Raw genomic sequence first — 14753 nt, 5'->3', positions numbered from 1 at the left:
TTGTGGTGACATCGCCAAACTTGTAGTCCACTGATACTTCAGCTCCATAACCAATGGTATACCTCAGTGCGGACATGTAACTGGAGGAATAATCTGCATGAGCCTGTGCATTGTACCCAACATGCACTGATCACGGTTGCAATGCTTTGGGTCAAAAATAAATAATAAATGCAGATTTTTTAATCCATGTGGGAGCATTTATTTATTTTTCAAAAAGTGGAATATGCCTACTACTTAATGGTCTTGTAAAACTTCTTTTAACTAAATGTTTCAGTGTTTTTCTGCCTCCTTCTAACATCCCTTTTGAGCTGCTGAACGTCTGCTTTTGGAACGAGCAGTGCTGTTGCCATCATATGCACTGCTCTACGCACGCTACAAATTCTGCAGTTCATAGTCCACAGTCCCTAGTGCAACCCAGGAGCAAGCAAGAGAGGGTGACTACGTTCTTACATACATTGAAAGAGGGAAGAACAAATAATGTAGCTACCCTTTAACAGAAAGCCAGATCACAGCAGCAAAAGAAGAAAAAACTTGGAGGAGGCTGAGAGCAATACAATGTAATTTTTTTGAGTCAAGAATACATACTAGAATTAAATTTGTTTTGTTTAAACCAGTATAATATTACTTTAACCATGGGTGGAGGGCATATGATGTCCTGCAGCTACGGGCATTATCCCAGTATTATACGTTACAGCCAGCGATGCAGTGTTCTGTAGTGATTATGCAGCAACTCAATCGCTTTTATAGGCAAGGGAGGGGGTGCCCCTCCCGCCGCCTTTCCAGGACACTTCCTCCAGATCGGGGAACATGGGACCGCACCGGCCGGTGACATCTCCATTACTACATCAGTAAATAGAGAGAGAAGAAGTGACGGCGTACCTTTCTCTCTGTGACCCCAGAAACCAGAAACAACAAGGATTTTGTCACTTCCGGTTTAGGTTTGTTTACCTGGCCATTATCGGGCAGGAGAGCAGCCTTTCAGACTGATCTGTGTCTGCTCGGCTGCATTGGAGGCCAGAAAAACTATTAAAATACTATTACTTTTAGACCCCAGATCTCTCCAAAAAGAGGACCTGTCACGGCCCTCACAAAGGATCGCTTGAACAAGCAATAAAGTTGAGCAAAATAAAGATTAAAGAGACAGCATAAAAAATATTTTTATGAAATAAATAATAAAATTTACCCCAAGTAATCCAATTAATTTTCTAGCAAAAAATCCTGATTTTTATATGTAGGAGAGAAGTGTCAGAATTGTTCCAGTAAGGAAGTAGTTAAAGTAGGCCTATACCCTCATCTTGCCCACCAACAGTAGTAAAAAGTAAAGGCTGTTCATAAAGATGTACTTTTCTGAAAGAATCTTTGCAATATTTTCCCTTCTGGTGTCGGCTATATGGTCAATGGAAAAAATGATCTGGTATGTGATAGTATGATTGTGAGTTTGGTATTCGTAATTGGTCTATAAGCAAAATGTGCAGACCAGTGGCAGGCGGCCAGTCCGTGCACGGGCGCCGCGCCCCCCTCCCCCCCAAAGCTAGTCACAAAAAAAAAGGCCCTTGAACCACCTCAATACAGGGCACTTTCACCCCCTTCCTGCCCAGGAAATTTTTCAGCTTTCAGTGCTGTCACAGTTTGAATGAGAATTGCGCAGTCATGCTACATGGTATCCATATGACATTTTTATAATTTTATTCACACAAATAGAGCTTTCTTTTGGCGGTAGAAAAAAATAATTTACTGACAGAAACTAATAAAAACATAAACTATGTTTTTCTTAGTTTCTGTCAGTAAATTTTGTAAATAAATCATTTTTCTACTTCACTGATGTGTGCTGATGAGGCTGCACTGATGGGCACTGATGAGGCGGCACTTATGGGCACTGATTAGGTGGCACTGATGAGGAGGCACTAATATGCCACACTTATGGGCACTGATAGGTGGCACTGGTGGGTGGCACTGGTGGGCGGCACAAATGGGCATTGATAGGCAGCACTGAAAGCCAGCACGGACTGGCATCACTAATGGGCACTGACTGGTGGCACTGGTGTGCACTGAATCCTGGCAATGCTGGCGCTTTATTGTAATCAGGGCACTGATAATCAGTGCCTTGATTACCTGTCTTGCTATCCCCTACAAGGAGATGCCACTGATCGGCTCTCCTCACCACACACTCTGTCAGTGTGAGGCGATTAGAGCCAATTAAAGGCACTTCCATATTTACATGTGATCACAGCCGATCATATGGTTAAAGAGCCACGCCATCGGCTCTTTACAGAGATCAGGGTAGCGCTGTGTCCTAGCAACACGGCGTGATAGCCGTTCTTTGACGACATCATATGATGTCAGATGGCAAGGTGTTAAAAAAGAAAAAAAAAAGGGGGCCCTTTTGGTACCTGAACACAGTGTACTATGGGATGCGTGGCAAGACGATTAATTTGCCATGTCTTGTCCTGCATTATGGCACAATGCAATGTGCTTGAACTCTCCTATCTTAGTGCAATTCTGGTTGCCTTGTTTTTGATTGGCACCGCCCTAGCACATGGAGGTGCTTCCCCTCCGAGCCATGGCGTCACTTCCGGTTTCTCTGTGCTAGTGATGAACTGGAAGTGATACCGCAGCTCCGTGGATGGAATGCACGGCCGGAACGGTGCCTTTTTTTTTGTTTTTCAGAATCCCGAATTGGTAGCTTCTGTCAGTCTCAGTCAGACTGACAAAAGAGAAAAAAAATTATCTTATTTTTCATATTTATAAAGGGTGCTGTTGGTGACTTTGTCAGATGCATTGCTGTTCCAGTTATAGTCTACGCAGCATTAATACATTCATTACAAAATTATTATCTGTGTCAGTGCATCACTGTTGAATACCAACTATTTTTATCGCTAGTGAAATGCTAAAAGAGACATGTTTATGTGGGTGATGATTAACCACTTCAGCCCTGGAAGGATTTGCCCCCTTCATGACCAAGCCATTTTTTGTGATACGGCACTGCATCAATTTAACTGACAATTGCGCAGTTGTGCGATGTTATATCCAAACAAAATTGATGTCCTTTTTCCCCCACAAATAGAGCTTTCTTTTGGTGGTATTTGATCACCTCTTCGGTTTTTATTTTTTGCGCTATAAACAAAGAGCGACAATAATACACTTTTTGTGGACAGTGACATTATTTCATTGATCGGTGCTATAAAAATGCACTGATCAATGTAAAAATGACACTGGCAGGGAAAGGGTTAACACTAGTGGGTGATCAAGGGGTTCAGTGTGTTCCCTAGGTGTTTTCTAACTGTAGGGGGGTGGGCTCACTGGGACATGACAGAGATCACTGTTCCCGATCACTGGGAACAGAAGATCTCTGACATGTCCCCTGTCAGAACTGGGATCTGCCTTGTTTACACTGGCCGATCCCCATTCTGCCTCTGTACTAGGTGATCGCAGGTCGCCGGAAAACATCAAGTCTGCCCGACCCATGGGCATGCTCTCGCAGTGTGCAGCAGGAGGGAAGAGTGTGCCGGCTGCAGTGTGCACCCTGACTGTACGAGTTGCCGAGCAGGTATAGCTTTTTGCCCAGCACTGCCAACTTGCCTCCGTATATCTGCGTGAGCTTTTCGGCAAGTGGTTAATATTGGTCAGGAGTATATAAAAAATAAATAGTCATCTTAGTTTATCACCCCTTAGGAGATATTCCTCAGCATTTGTCAGGCATAAAATAGCTGTTGAATATGATTGTAAGCCCTGAAACAGTGGTGAACATGGTCATTAAAAAGCTGAAAACCCAATAATGATATTACTGGGTGACTGGCGCTGTATATTGTGTCCTGTGATTCTGGTGCGTACACTCTGTCCTGTGATGCTGGGGCTGTATACTCTGTCCTGTGGTGCTGGGGCTGTATACTTTGTCCTGTTTTGCTGGGGCTGTATACTTTGTCCTGTGATGCTGGGACCGTATACTTTGTCCTGTGATGCTGGGGCCCTATACTCTGTCCTGTGGTGCTGGGGCTGTATACTCTGTCCTGTGATGCTGGGGCTGTATACTGTGTCCTGTGGTGCTGGGGCTGTATACTCTTTCCTGTGATGCTGGGACTGTATACTCTGTACTGTGTTGCTGGGGCTGTATACTCTGTCCTGTGATGCTGGGGCTGTATACTGTGTCCTGTGATGCTGGGGCTGTATACTGTGTCCTGTGATGCTGGGGCTGTATACTGTGTCCTGTGGTGCTGGGGCTGTATACTCGGTACTGTGTTGCTGGGGCTGTATACTCTGTCCTGTGGTGCTGGGGCTGTATACTCTGTCCTGTGGTGCTGGGGCTGTATACTCCTGTTTTGGGATTCTGGGGCTGTATACTCTGTCCTGTGGTGCTGGGGCTGTATACTCTGTCCTTTGATGCTGGGGCTGTATACTCTGTCCTTTTATGCTGGGGCTGTATACTCTGTCCTTTGATGCTGGGGCTGTATACTCTGTCCTATGATGCTGGGGCTGTATACTCTGTCCTGTGATGCTGGGGCTGTATACTCTGTCCTGTGATGCTGGGGCTGTATACTCTGTCCTGCGATGCTGGGGTTGTATACTCTGTCCTGCGATGCTGGGGCCGTATACTCTATTCTGTGGTGCTTGGGCCGTATACTCTATCCTGTGGTGCTTGGTCCGTATACTCTATCCTGTGGTGCTTGGGCCGTATACTCTATCCTGTGGTGCTGGGGCTGTATACACTATCCTGTGGTGCTGGGGCTGTATACTCTGTCCTATGATGTTGGGGCCGTATACTCTGTCCTGTGATGCTGGGGCTGTATACTCTGTCCTGTGGTGCAGGGGCTGTATACTCTGTCCTGTGATGCTGAGCTAAATCCTCCTAACGCTATGAGTGGAAGCTAGTGGAATACAGGGGACGGAGTGGGTGGATTCTATAAGGGGTGGGGTTTTTTAAAATATGGGGGAGGGGTCAAAAGGGAGGAGCGGGGTCTGACTCCCCTAATCCTAAAAGTTCACCAGCCGCCACTGGTGCAGACACATCTCACATCTCCTGTTTTTGCAATGAAATGCATGTTGGAGTGAAGCACTGTATTTTAACAATTATTTTTAATGAATTAAAAGGCTATTCGAAGGAAAGAAGTAGAAAATCTGAAAATATTTCCGCTGGCCCCTTGTCCTTTTTAACGTAGGCTGCAATTCACTAAATTGACCCCTGTACATGTGTGTGAGATAACGGTCCTAGATTATAAGCTCTTTGAGCGCAGCAACTGATGTGAATGTACATTATATTTAAGGTACTATATAAATACCTACACATATATCAACTCCCTGTTTTTTTAGGGCATTTAGCTGTGGATTGCATGCCATTACAATATGGGTGTTTTTGCCTGGCTCTTTGTGCTCAGTATGTGTTCATGTTTACTGAAACAAAAATCAGCTATTGGATAGAGGAACTTGTCAGTCATCTACAGTATACCATAAAAAGAAATGCTTATGTATTGCATGATCTGTAGACAGTTTTGCAACTTTTCAACAGCGCTTTCTTCCTCCTACAGTTTGTTTTTATTTTCAAACATCCTGAGGTTGTTAGACAAGAAACCACACTAGATATGTAACCACGGTTTGTGAGTTGTCCCCATCTCATCCTGCACTGAACTCAGTACCTTATGGTAAACAGCATAGCGTATGCCATCTCTAGGAAGCATATGCTTTGTGATCACATTCAGATCTCTTTGCGTATTAGAGACACCTGCTGGAAGGAATTAGTAATACATTTCAGCACATTACATAAAGCTGCAGCTGTGCTCATGCAGATTAATTGATTCTTGCTGTAAAAGCACTACATACAGGAGACTACAGATCTCTGCCTTGAAGGTTGTTTTTTTTATTTTTTCTAACAATGAAAGGGATGCTGTACCCACTACTAATGAACTGCTACAAAATCCCTTAAGTGACATAGCCCTTAAAAATGAATGCAAACAGCTGTTTATTATAAGTAGACTTTCCAACAGCTCTGAATCGCACCAGCTGCTGACCTAAACTAGATATGCCCAGAAACATCTTACTTACAACAATACACCTCTTCACAATTTGCCAATGCCATCTTCTTTTCAGGCTTCTGGAACACAATGGGTTGCCTACACTTCGTTATGTTAGCGTGTGTAATATATACAATGTGTGTGTATATAATATAAAATAATCCACAGAAAGGGTTGCAGCATACTTTATTAATTTATTTAATCTAAAAAGAAACAGTGACAGATTCTAATCTAGAAACTGATTACATCTCATTCACACAATGTATATATAGGAACAGACGGGAAACGTCATCAGGAACATATGTGAAAATCAATTGCTCCAACTTAAAGGGAAATGAGACTGATCTCAAACACAGTAATTAGCAAACGTATTCAGTACAAAATAAGTGAGATATCTGAAATAGTAAAAAGATTATAAATATCATCATAAAAATAACTGTACCAAACACCCTATTTACTTTTGAAGGGGGGGGGGGGGGTGATGTTGCGCTCCTATTTAATGTGTTTTTGTGATAAGTTAACACAATATTAACGGAATAGTACAGTTGTCTACCTAATATACAACGCAATAGTAGGTAAAGTGCAGAATAAGCAAAAAATTAATTAATAAATATGTGCAAAAGATATAGTGATTATGACACTTGTGCAAATAGCAAAATAAGTAAACCAATTACTAGGTGATATAGATAATATCCACATAAAGAGTGTAACTATAGGTGATTATATCACTGTGCAAAATATATAACGCATGCGTGAATGGTTCATATAGTGACTGGTATGGCAATAGATAAAACAGATTGACAATAAAATTAAAATTATAAAAACCAACAGAAAAATAATAATTTAAATTGTCTAACTAAACCAATGTTCAGTGCGGTATTGGACTTTAAAATCCTTAGTCCAATGTGCAATATAAGTGCAAACGTGCAAAGTGTTTCGCTGGAACACTGTGTATCGCTGTCTTTGGCTTTTAGGTGACACTGTGCCTTTAAGTGCGAACACAAGAATAGATCTTCAGCGTCACTGACACCCGTGGTAAGAGTAAATAGTTACCTTACTGCTGTATTCAACACCACCCCCCCCCCCCCCCTCCCCTTCACACGTTACACAAATTTTGGACACGAGTTTGGTCCATACGGTGTATGCAGCACCTGTTATTTAAATATATTTACAAATCCATTTTAGCGCAGGAGTATCCACTTTGCACCCTATTTACTTTGCAGTCCATTATACTCAAATACATTAAAATAAGTCATAATCATGATAAAGTCCTCTTGGTTACACATGCCCAAAGTATTTATCCAAAAGTCCTCAAGTTTTCTCAGAAGAAGGACCCTGTCACCTGAAATTTTAACCAAGCCCAGTTCCCTGCCTATACTATAGTGAATTTGTAAAGTATTAAGACCCCCTTCACTTTTTTTCAATGTTGGTATGTTGCAGCCTGATACTACAGTTTTTTTAATTCATTTTTTTTCTCATTAATCTACACTTACGCCCTGTACACACGGTCCGCAATTCCGACGGAAAATTTGAGAGCAGGACCTCAAATTTTCCGACAACAAAATCTGATCGGACTTTTTCCGATCGTTTGTAGAGAATTCCGATCGGACAAAGTGGCACGCATGCTCAGATCAAATTACGAGACCAAAGCTATTGGCCGTAACGTAGTCCCGTCGCAACGAACAAACATCATCACGTTCCAAACAATCGCATTTTCCTGACAACTTTGCCCGACCGTGTGTAGGCAACACCAGTTTCGGACAAAATCCGTCGGAAAAAATCGGATAATTACAAAGTAAAAACAGAAATTAAGAAATGTCTGTGAATTTATTTAAAAAACAATACACACAAACAACCCTGAAATATCACATGTACTTAAGAGTCCATTCACACAGGGGCAACTTTGGATCCGACTTCAAATCGACCCAAGTCACCCCTAGTCACCTCAAGTCGTGCTACATGAAAAAAAAATCAATGTAAGTGATTGGATCCATCTTAATGCACACTACTGCAGTCGCTCCGACTTCAGAAAAGGTTCCTGTACTACTTCAGTCTGACTTCTAGGCGATTTGTACCCATAGAATTCAATGGAAGTTGCCTCCAAGTCGGATCTCCATCTATATTGAAGCAAATTTACAGGAAAAGTAAGAAAATACAAGAAAATAATAAAAACCGGCATGGGTTCCCCTCCAGGGGCAAACCAGGCTCTTAGGTCTGGTATGGATTTTAAGGGGAACCCCTATGCCGAAAAAATGGCGCGGGGGTCCCCCCTAAAATCCATACTAGACCCCTATCCCATCACGCAGTTCGATCGGTCAGGAAAGGGGGTGGGGACGAGTGAGTGCCCCCCCTCCTGAACCGTACCAGGCCGCATGCCCTCAACATGGGAAGTGGGTGATTTGGGGAAGGGGGGCGCTCTCCAGTTCTGACGGGCTCCTCCGCTATGTTCTGCTCTTTTGCTAGCGGTGGCCTGGTCTTCTCCGTCGTCTTGATCCTTCTTCTCTTCTTCCATTGTTGACACAACGCTCCCTCCCGCTGTAATGCCGTGTGCGAGTTGCGCAACAACTTATAGGCTTGGGGCGGGGTCACCGGGTGATGTTACCCAGTGATCCCGCCCCTTATGACGTCACAGTCCCAGGGCATGCTGTCTAGTGTGTTTTTTTTATTGACGCATTTTTTTCCCTCAGGTGAATGGGTAGGGGTATGATGTACCCCATACTCACTCATTCACATAGGGTGGGGGGCCGGGATCTGGGGACCCCCTTATTAAAGGGGGCTCCTGTATTCAGATAAAAGGTTGCTGGGAAGAGGCCCTGTCCTCATCAACATGGGGACAAGGTGCTTTGGGGTGGGGGGAGGGCGCCCCCTTCCCCAAAGCACCCACCCCCCATGTTGAGGGCATGTGGCCTGGTACGGTTCAGGAGGGGGGTGCTCGTTGTCCCCACCCCCTTTCCTGACCGGCCGGGCTACGTGCTTGGATAAGGGTCTGGTATGGATTTTGGGGGGACCCCCACGCTGTTTTTTCGGCGTAGGGGGTTCCCCTTAAAATCCATACCAGACCTAAGGGCCTGATATGATCTTGGAGGGGAACCCATGACGGTTTTTTATTTAACATTTGGCATTGAGTTCCCCCTCGAGAGCTGATTATTCTGTGATTGGCCAAAGCCAAAGTCGCCTGGCCTGGGGGCAACTAGAAGTCTTGTTGTAAGTCGCCCCAAGTCGTGTTGAAGTCACGCTGTGATTCATACTCAAGTCGTGTCCAAGTTTCCTCCCAAAGTCACGCTGGACGTTGTGTTGCCCCTGTGTGAATGGACTCTAAAGTGGATGTAAACCCTTACACAGCACTTTTACCTACAGGTAATCCTATATACCTGTAGGTACTGGAAATATCTCCTAAACCTGCACGGTGGAGTATGTCAACCATCAAGGAGGGACAAGGAGCTCGGCTGCAGCACTGAAGATCGCTCACATCCTACAGTGGGCAGAGCGGCTCGTGCTGGTTTTGTCGGCCATATACATTCCGGGCGTAGGAAAACTGGCAGGCGGACTACCTAAGTCGTCAGCTGCTGAACCAGGGGGAATGGTCGCTGCATCCGGATGTATTTCCGTTCCTTTGCCTAAGGTGGGGCACACCAGATGTGGATCTCTTGGCTTCTGAACTCAATGGGAAGGTACAGAGGTTTGTGGCCAGATCAAAAGATCCCTGGGCGGACGTGGCAGACACGTTGGTGGAGGACGAGGGGATTCCAGTGATTCTGATTGCCCCAGATTGGCCTTGACGTCCTTGGTACGCCGACATAGTATGAATGGTGGTGGATGTTCCTTGGCAGATGCCGATGCGAGAGGACCTTCTGTTGCAAGGTCCAATACTTCATCCTGCTTTACCGTCGCTGGTTTTAACGGCATGGCTGTTGAAAGCCAGGTGCTAAGTGACTGAGGTCTGTCGGATTTGGTAATCTCCACTATGCTGAGGGCACGGAAATCATCTTAGAAGATTTATCATCGTATGTTGAAGGCCTACATCTCCATGTGTGAGGAGATGGGGGGGCGTCCTCGCATATACTCAGTTTCCAGGATCCTGCTGTTTTGCAGCGATGAGTGGATCAGAAACTTGCATTAAGCACCATTAAGGAGCAGGTATCGGCTTTGGCTGTCTTTTTTCAGCGACCTTTGGTGACTCATTCATTGGTGAGTAAGTTTGTTCGGGGGGTTCGGCATGTGGCCCCTCCGGCTAGATCACCGCTGCTGCCATGGGATTTGAATCATGTGTTCTCTGTGCTTCAGAAACCCCGTTTGAAAACATTAGGGAGATCCCCTTATTGACACTCTCTCTTTCTAGTGGCTATTACATCTGCCAGGAGGGTTTCTGAGTTGGCGGCCTTGTCATGCAAGTCACCCTACTTAATTCTCCACAAAGATAACGCGGTGCTGCGTCCGCAGCCTTCATTTCTTCCAAGGTTGTTTCAGCCTTTCATCTAAATGAGGACATTGTACTTCTGTCCCTATGTCCTCGGCCGTCACATCCCAAAGAGGTTGCTTTGCATTCTTTGGATGTGGTCCGGGCTCTGCAGGTGTATCTGTCTGCTTTGGCTCGTTTTGGGAGGTTGAACTCGCCGTTTATATCGGTGGCTGGTCCGAAGAAGGGCCTGGCAGTCTCGTCGGCCACCATTTCTAGGTGGATCAGACAGATCGTGGTTCAGGCTTATGCCTTAAGGGGGCGGGTGCTCCCCTTTCCTGTCACGGCACATTCGACCAGGGCAGTCAGTGCCTCCTGGGCATTCCGACATTGAGCGTCTGTTTCCCAGGTGTGCAAGGCGCCAACCTGGTCACACTTTCACAAAACTTTACAAGGTTTATGTGATGCTTACTTCAGCCACAAGGTTTTGCAGGAGGCTGTTTAAGGTTGCAACTCCTAGTTCTGGTTGTTATGGGTGGAGTTTATTTTCTTGCTGTTCCCACCCCTCGTTTTTTTGACACTGCTTGGGGACGTCCCTAAGGTCAAGATTAAAGGTGCTGTGTCCCTCAATGAATGAAAGAGAAAATAGGATTTTTGTACTCTCCGTAAAATCCTTTTCTCTGAAGTTCATTGAAGGACACAGCACCCACCCCTCCTATCTATATTTGTACTGCTTTTTGACGAACTGAGCTGCTGGAAGCAGAGTGAGGACCGCCCTCTGGGTGATACTGTGCAGTTTTGCTGTTTTTACATGTTCTGCCTAGTCTTCTCCTGACGGTGGCGATATAACCCTAAGGTCAAGATTAAAGGTGCTGTGTCTGTCAATGAACTTCAGAGAAAAGGATTTTACAGTGAGTACAAAAATCCTATTTTTTCATCTTGGATAGAGCAAAGAAGGGTTATAACCCCTGTCAGATTTTTGCCATTGTGGAGATTTCCCTTCACTTCCTGTCCCATAGCCAAAAAGCTGAGAATGTTCCCATTGGAAAATCCCCCCCCCCCCCCATTACTTTTCTAGGGACAACCCAGAATTTGGGATTTTCTTTTACTTTCACTTCAATGTTATTGGTAAACAGGACAACTAGAGAGGGTGAATCTCCTTAACAGGGAAACAGACCACAATAAAAACGGACAAACTCTCCACTCGATCAAAAACGAAAAAAATCGTTTTGCTTTTAGCTATACTTTAAGCATTCAGACCCCATACTTTGTTTGAAGCAATCTCTGGAGCTCGGATTCTTGGTCATCTCTCTTACTAAGGCCCTTCTCCACCGATTGTTCAGTTTGGCCGGATGACCAGTACTGGTTGTGGCTAACATCTTCCATTTGAGATTTATGGTGGGACACTGTGCTCTTGGGAACTTTCAGTGCAGCAGACATCTTTTGTAGCCTTCATCAGATCCGTGGCTTGCAATAATCCTGTCTCTGAGCTGTGCAGGCAGTTCCTTTGACATCATGGCTTTTGCTTTGATACAGTATGCATTGTCAGCTGTGAGGCCTTTTATAGAGAACTGTCTGCCCTTCCAAATCATGTTCAGTAAATTTAATTTGAAAAACATATCAGCAAAAATGGGGGGGGGGGGGGGGGCACCTCAGCTAAATCTCAAATATATTTGCAAAAGGCTTGAATACTTATGCCAATGTGATAATCTCTTTCTTTTTCATATATTTGCAAACATTTCTAAAATGTTTTTTTTTTTCATGTTGTCCTTCAGGGGTACTTAGTGCAGTTTAATGAGAAAAAAAGCACTTTACAACTGTAGTATCAGGTTGCAACATAGCAAAATTAAAAAAGTGAAGGAGGTCTGAATACTTTATGAATGCACTGTATATTATTTATTACTGTAGCGTTGTCAATTTATGCAGCTCTTTACATACAGGTGTATCATAAAATTAAAATATCATCGAAAAGTTAATTTATTTCAGTAATTCAATTAAAAAAGTGAAACTCGTATATTTTATATAGATGAGTTATATACAGGGTGATTTATTTCAAGCATTTATTTCTTTTAATATTTTGATTATTATGGCTTACAGCTAGTGAAAACTCAAAATTCAGTATCTCAGAAAATTAAAATATTACATAAGACCAATAAAAAAAGGATTTTTAATACAGAGATGTTGGCTTGCTGAAAAGTATGTCCATGTACAGTATAGTATGCACTCAATACTTGGTTGGAGATCCTTTTGCATGAATTACTGCATCAATGTGGCGTGGCATGGAAGCAATCAGCCTGTGGCACTGCTGAGATGTTATGGCATCTCAGGTTTCTTTGATAGTGGCCTTCAGCTCATCTGCATTGTTGGGTCTGGTGTCTCTCATCTTCCTCTTGACAATACCCCACAGATTCTCTATGGGGTTTAGGTCAGGCGAGTTTGCTGGCCAATCAAGCACAGTGATATAATGATAAAATATGAGTTTCACTTTTTGATTACATTTCTGAAATAAATTAACTTTTTGATGATATTATAATTTTATGAGACAAACCTGTATATATTGTACATGCATCAGTCCCTGCCCTCAAAGAACTTACAATCTAAGGTCTAGGGCTGAAACGATTAATAGATATTATCGATAATAATCAATAATGAAAATCGTTGTCAACGATTTTCATTATCGATTAGTTGGTCCGCACCATGCGATCTGCGGAGCGGGCCGCGGCCTTAGGAAAGGCAGCGGCTTCGGCCCAGCGCCGGAGCTGGCAGCCATCTTGGTACACCCGGCGGCGGCGAGCTGCGCGCTGACGTCACCCCCAGCGCGGCGTTCAGCCTGTGTCAGCCCAAGTGAAGGAACTCTGGAGGAGTCACGCTGGATGCCTTGCCTGCCCTCATTCAAAACTTCTTTTATGCAGGTACCACTACATTTATTACCTAATCTAACCTAATAACTAACTACTATCTATTAGATAGTAGTTAGTTATTATCTAATCCTATCTATGCCTTTCCACTTGCTTGGCACAGCCACATTGTTGATTTAAATAAAAAGGTACAACACTATCTCCTCCCCCCCCCCCCCCCCCAATAAAATGCAGCTTATGACAAGCATAAAAACATAGCATATCACTGACGATTTGCGCCAATAGGCATCCAGGGACTCATCATGGCTGTCTGTTTGGAGGAACTTTGATCGGTGGTGAGCTTGGCGCAAATCATCAGTGATATGATGACTATGTTTTTATGCTTGTAATAAGCTGCATTTTATTGGGGGGGGGGGGGATAGTGTTATACCTTTTATTTAAATAAACAATGTGGCTGTGGGGGGCGGGGATAGTGTTATTTTTTTCCTGATCCGAAAATTTATCCGATCCGTGACTCTGATGCGAGGAACGATCCGATCCGTGAGTTTTTTGATCCGTTGCACTCCTAGTCTGCACCTTCCCCCCTGCCGGTCCGTTAGAATCCTGTGTATCCTCCCATGTCCTACGCATGCACCACGTCCATGACCACGCAGCTACGCCTGCTCGCATTCTCCACCCAGCTGACGTCCCGCCAGCAACGCGCCTGCGCTGCTTTCGGCTCCTCCTCCCCCCTCTACCCAGCAGCCTTCCGATAGACCCGCCGCAGAGCGCAGGAGCGTTAAGCCCTCGCTGGGCCGCTTTCCAGCGCTGCTGTGATTGGAGGTTGTGCTCTGCACATGTGTGCATCCATCTCCTGGCTTCAGGGTGCCCTTCGCTCCATTTGGAGGAGTCGGCCGAGTCACGTGTGGCGGGTCTGGACTGAGACTCCGCCCCACACCACCCCGGCACACCGAGGAGGAGCCGCTGTCACCCTGAAGGGGTGAGAAAACCAGAGACACCGGAGGGGGGAAGGGGAGCACTGAGAGGAGGTGGGGCAGTGACACCATGTGAGAGGGGAGGAATGTGTCATCTATACTGGGGGGGACACGTGTGTGTGTGTGTGTGTGTGTGTGTGTGTGTGTATTTATATATATATATATATATATATATATATATATATATTTCTCCCCTTTTTCAGTTTTTTTTTATCCGATTAATCGAAAAAATAATCGGCCGATTAATCGATTATGAAAATAATCGTTAGTTGCAGCCCTACTAAGGTCACTAACTTGCATTCATACATATACTAGGGTAAATTTACACCAATTAGTCTACCAGCATATCTTTGGAGTGTGGGAGGACATCAGAGTTTCCAGAGGAAACCCATGCAGGCACAGTGAGAATATGCAAATGTTGAGATTCAATGACCCTAGTGCTGCCACTGTAAAAAAAAAAAGTGTGATGTTACATGAAATCAAATATGTTTTAAAGTCATAATGTTTTTTTCTTATATCTCTT

At 44.4% G+C, this 14753-nt stretch overlaps 1 protein-coding gene across 2 annotated transcripts in view; it reads left to right on the top strand.

Annotated features, from left to right (window-relative positions):
- Positions 1–14753, top strand: part of PHTF1 (putative homeodomain transcription factor 1) — a 214143-nt gene that overhangs the window by 32383 nt on the left and 167007 nt on the right. The gene's annotated exons all lie outside the window — the stretch shown is intronic.

Source organism: Lithobates pipiens, unplaced genomic scaffold, assembly GCF_037356315.1.
Source record: "Lithobates pipiens isolate NorthernLeopardFrog02 unplaced genomic scaffold, aLitPip1_a1.2 Scaffold_16, whole genome shotgun sequence".
Taxonomy (NCBI): domain Eukaryota; kingdom Metazoa; phylum Chordata; class Amphibia; order Anura; family Ranidae; genus Lithobates; species Lithobates pipiens.
The sequence above is the reverse complement of the archived record's forward strand: the minus strand, read 5'-3'. Positions and strand labels throughout refer to the sequence as shown.